We start from the raw sequence: 5,480 nt of genomic DNA, 5'->3' as shown, positions 1-5,480 counted from the left end.
ACTCATAGTTCAGGTTCATTCCCTGGAATAACAAGAGAGAGATCAACTCGTAGTTCAGGTTCATTCCCTTGAATAACAAGAGAGAAATCAATTCTTAATTCATGTTCATTCCCTGGAATAACAAGAAAGGAATCAACTCTTAATTCAGGTTCATTCTCCCTTCCCTGGAATAACAAGAGAGAAATCAACTCTTAATTCAGCTTCATTCCCCATTCCCTGGAATAATGACAGAGAAATCTGTGGCATTCACATTTTCTGAAAAAAAAATCCCTTCACACAGGATTTCTCTCCTGGGAAGCTAAGAAGCCTCAGAGAAAAGGAAAACAATTCTTACCTCATTTGCTTCTCCTGTGTTGTGCTCATGTGGAATGTGTTTGGAGATTGTTTACCCACAGGGGATTGTTCCATTGGATTCTGCTGTGAGTTGTTTTCATTCTTTGGCCAATCAAGGCCAAGCTGTGTTGGGACTATGGAAAGAGTCAGGAGTTTTCATTATTATCTTTTTAGCATTTCTGTATTCTTTAGTATAGTTTAGTATAGTATTCTTTAATATAATATAGTACCAAAAAGTAATAAATTAGCCTTGTGAGAGCATGGAGTCAGATTCATCATTCCTGCCTTCACCAGGGCATCCCCCAGCAAATCCAATAGAAATTAATTCTCAGTTCAGGTTCATTCCCTGTTCCCTGGAAGCAGGAATGTCCTGAGAGCTCTGGATTGATCCAGGCTGCTCCCTGCAACCAGATTTTGCTTGAGGTGGGGGTCAGGCTCTTCTAGGAGATGAGGTGTGGGATACTTACACTTATAGTGTATTGTAATTAGGAAATAGTTGAATTATAACGCCTGTATTGTCTCATCCTTCTCATGAGACTGAAAAGGGAATAAAAGTGTTTAAAATGCCTCTCAGTTGCTCTATCTCTGGGTCAGAAAAGGGCTTAGTCCAACAAGAATCAGCCTCCAGCTGTGCCAGGGGAGTTCAGGCTGGATATTAGGAAAAATCTCTTCACTGAGGAGGGGTTAGGCCTGGTCCAGGGTGGTGCTGGAGTCACCAAAGGGAGCAGATGTGGAGCTTTGGAACAGGGATTTGGCAAAGTTTGGATGGGATGGGACCCTGGAGGTCATTTCCAGCCTTGGTGACTCCGTGACCCCAAACTGCTCCTCCAGCAGTGACTAAAACACCCCAAAGAGCAGAAACCAGAGATTTTAGAGAACTCAGTGGTTGGGAGTGACACATCTGGCTGCCACAGAAACGAGTGGGAGTTGGGGATGAAAACTCACACCAGTTTTCCCAAATATGGATATAAATTATCCAGAAGTTTCATTTTTCCCACCATCCCTTGGCTTTTCCCACTTCAGTTCCATCGTGGCCCAGCCCCTTTTCCAACATGACCAAAGTCCTGTTCTTGGTGCTGGGTTATCTCTGAGCTCAGCCACAGCAATTCCCCTGAAGGATCCCAGTGCCACAACCCAGTTTCTGAGGAACTGCCACAACAAATCCCAACCTTTGACTGCAAATTCTCCTGAATGTTGGCAGCCATGACGGTTAAACACACAGAGGAACTTTTGGTGATGCTGTTTCATTACATGCAGTAAAATTTCATACTCAGGAAATTTAAAAAGTGGGGTTTATTTGCTTTTAAAATGCAATAAAAATATGAAAAGTTAAATGTAATATAAATATAAAATTAAGTGCAAAATAAATCAAAGCCTATAGTGAGGAATAAAGTCCTAGGAGTTATTTATGTATTAAAGAGTAAGAACCCATTGCAATTCAAGAAAATAGAATTTCCTCTGATATTTTTCTACTTTTATTCATGTCCTTATTGGACTCACCCTGGAATCTATCAGGAAATTGGGTGCCTGTAACATGAATAAACAATATAAAATTTTTATTCCTTTTTTTGTGTTCCATAGCTGACAAGAGTCCTTAAAAGTTACAGGGTTGATTTAGTAAGTACTTGGGCAATTTCATCTCCAAACCTCTTATTCCTTAATATTTCTTTCTCATTAACTCTGTTTTACCACTTCATGGCACCAGTAAATGTGGAAATACAACAAAATCAGCTTTTCTTGGAGCATTCTGGAACTCTTTAGCCCAGGACTGCCCAAGGCCAAGATGCTCAGAAGAAAACCAAAATATTCTTTTAAAAAAATATTTGCATGAAGTTTTATGAAATTAAAAAAAATAAAAAGTCTGGCTTCAGATTCATAACTTGAAAAGTTTCCAAGGTCACCGTGCCCTTCTCACATTTTTATGATTGAAAACAAGAGGAAAAAAAAAAAAAACCCACATTAATTTTGGTGGGAATCAGATCCGAGCTCAGAAATCTCTTCCTGATTTATTTCAAGAAAGGAGCTTGGAAATGTTTAACCCAGAATGGCCAGAGGCACAAAGGCAGAGACTGCCCAGGGTATTTGCTCAGGGGTTTAATCCTCTCAGGCCATTCTCCTCCTCTCTTATCAACACAGACACACCAGGAAGGCTCCAAATGTTGGCTCTGCATCCAATGAAACCAAGAGTCAGGTGAGAAGCCACAGGTTCAAGTTCACAGCAGAAATTCAGGGGTTTTTTTGGGGTTTGTTTTAAAGTTTCTTTGGTTGGTTTTGATATTTCTTTGGTTGGTTTTGATATTTCTTTGGTTTCTTTTGATATTTCTTTGGTTGGTTTTGATATTTCTTTGGTTGGTTTTGATATTTCTTTGGTTGGTTTTGATATTTCTTTGGTTTCTTTTGATATTTCATTCTGTCTTTCGGTACAAGTCAAAGCCCATTGAATCGTGGAATTGCTGAGGCTGGGAAAGACCATTAAGATGATCAATTCCAGCACCACATCCCCCAGTGCCACATCCACACATTTTTTGCAGCTTCTCCAGGGATGGGGACTCTACCACCCATTCCAGGGCTTTCCAGCCCTTTTCGTGAAGAAATTTCCCCTAATATCTATCCTGGGGCAACCTGAGGCCATTTCCTCTTACCCTGACACTGTTCCCCACCCTTCCCCTGGAATGTTCTCCATAATCCTTCCCCTGCAGGGGCAATGCCAACAGAACCAGTTCATAGGCTGCGTGTGAAAAATGTTCTTTGTGGATGTGAGAAATTCATCCTTGGCAGCAGGAAACCCTTAGAAAGCTCCGTTTAGGGACAGCGGTGGCACCAAGGGAAGAAGTGTCCAGAAAATGTCCAAAAAGTGTCCACAACTCAAGCAAAGTTCTCACGAATGGTGAGATTTGGTTGAAGGTTGGGATTTGGTTGAAGGTTGGATTTTATGGTCTTGGAAGACCTTTCCAACCTTTTTGATTTGATTCAAAGTTCCACATCCAGCAGAGCCTCTGGTGTTCCTCCTTCAGAGCGGTGCAAATTCAAAGCCATCCTTGCTTTGGACTGGGAGCAGCAGGAAAGGAATTCCTGAGGTTTTCTCTCTGCTTTTTATTAATGCTTTTGTGGCTGTGTTAGGATTAGCAAACACCCCAAGAACTTTGCCACTTTTGCCAAGCCAAGTGCTTGCTGACAGCACCTTCATCCAGAGCAGGGGTTTGGGAACCTTTCCTGCTGCTGTCAGAGCCTCAAACAAACGAGCTGAGGGAGATTGGTGGCTTTACAAAGCCACAGCCACGAGCTGGGATAAAACAAGGAAAGACAATGACAGCACGAGGCACTGACCTTGGAATTCCTGCCATGGAGCACATGGAATATCCCCTGCAGTGCTGGTGAGATGTGTGAAGCTGGAGTGAAATTCCTGCTGTGCACTGCCTTTTCTCTGAAATCCTTCATTAACTCTGCCCTCTAAAAATGGTGTTCATTGTTTTCTCCAGCGAAACAGCGAAAATAACAGGAAAAAATGGATTTACAGCTCAAAAGTAACCAGATAATAAATGTGATATTCTGTAAAACTGGCCAAATTCAATTAAATGCTTTTAAAAGTTTGTTTTACTCCATTTAATTTTCACAATGTTGCCTTCTGCAGGTAATAACTGGGGAGGAGATTTTCTTTGGAAGGTGCCTGTGCACACTTGGGCTGGCTCTCAGCACAGGCACTCTGGACAGGCTGGTTAAAAACTGCTCCTGTACCCACAGCCCTTTAAAAAAGTCTTTGCTTTGCCTCCAATTAAAATACTCCAACTGACCAAAAGTCACAGGGAAAGCAGGAAAAGCTGGTAAATAGATTTTGGCTGAATGACATCCATTAAATCCTGGCTTTGTTCCAGCTTAGAAAGCAAAATGAAGGCAAAAGCTGCAAAGTTTGTGTTTCTCTGACAGGGCAGGTGAATGGAATAACCTCCTGCTCCTCTCTGGATGTGTGGCTGTAAAAAGCCACCACAGGATTTTGTCACCTGCCAGTCTCCAGCCCCCAGAGTGTCCCCTCAGGGCTGGCTCCTGTCACCTGTAGCCCTCCCACATCTCCTGTCACGGCAGTTCCAGAGCCACAACTGGGCAGGGGTGGCTTTTCCTCCCAGCACCCAATTCCTTCATCCCTCTTTGCCAGTTTCACAGAATCAGAATTCACAGAATCACTGGGTTGGAAGAGACCTTCAAGATCATCCAGTCCAACCCAGCCCCAACACCTCAACTATACCCTGGCACCCAGTGCCACATCCAGGCTTTGGTAAACACACCAGGATGGCGACTCCACCACCTCCACAGGCAGAACTTTCCAGAACTTTATCACTTTTTCAGTAAAAAACTTTTCCCTAACATCCAATCTAAATTTCCCTTGCTGTTTCCCTTGCTTGTGCTGTTTCATGGGTAAAATCCTGCCACAGGAAAATGCACCTGCAGCAAGAGGCACAGCCTGGAGCAGGATGGAACCAGAAGGCTCCCAGTGCCTGGGAATGGCAGCCTGGTCCCCATCATATGACAGGAACATTCCTCAGACAGATGAAACTTGAGAGCTCTGCTGTTTGTCTGGCAGTCTCACTTCTTTTCTGCCTGATTTGGAGCTGGAAATATTCCATCCTCTGGCCAGGGGCTTATCTGATGGAAGACAACAGTGCGTGGAGTGAGCAAACAGGGCTGAGCTTGGCCTTTGTTCCTCCTCTGGTGCCCGGGGCCTGTCCTGCTCCAGGGCACAGGAGGTGGCCCAGGAAGGTGAGCCACAGAAACCAGTTCTGATCACAAGGTGAGGGATCACTTTCTGTGGGAGTTTGGAGTCCAGGAGCTGTCCCTGTACAACTGAGCACTCCATGGCCAAATCTCTGGGCTCAACCCACTTACCTTCATTTCTCAGCTATTCCACTCAAGGATTTCCTTCCTTCCTTCCTTCCTTCCTTCCTTCCTTCCTTCCTTCCTTCCTTCCTTCCTTCCTTCCTTCCTTCCTTCCTTCCTTCCTTCCTTCCTTCCTTCCTTCCTTCCTTCCTTCCTTCCTTCCTTCCTTCCTTCCTTCCTTCCTTCCTTCCTTCCTTCCTTCCTTCCTTCCTTCCTTCCTTCCTTCCTTCCTTCCTTCCTTCCTTCCTTCCTTCCTTCCTTCCTTCCTTCCTTCCTTA

The sequence above is a fragment of the Ammospiza caudacuta genome, chromosome 26 (assembly GCF_027887145.1).
Source record: "Ammospiza caudacuta isolate bAmmCau1 chromosome 26, bAmmCau1.pri, whole genome shotgun sequence".
Taxonomy (NCBI): Eukaryota; Metazoa; Chordata; class Aves; order Passeriformes; family Passerellidae; genus Ammospiza; species Ammospiza caudacuta.
This window is presented reverse-complemented; position numbering follows the sequence as displayed.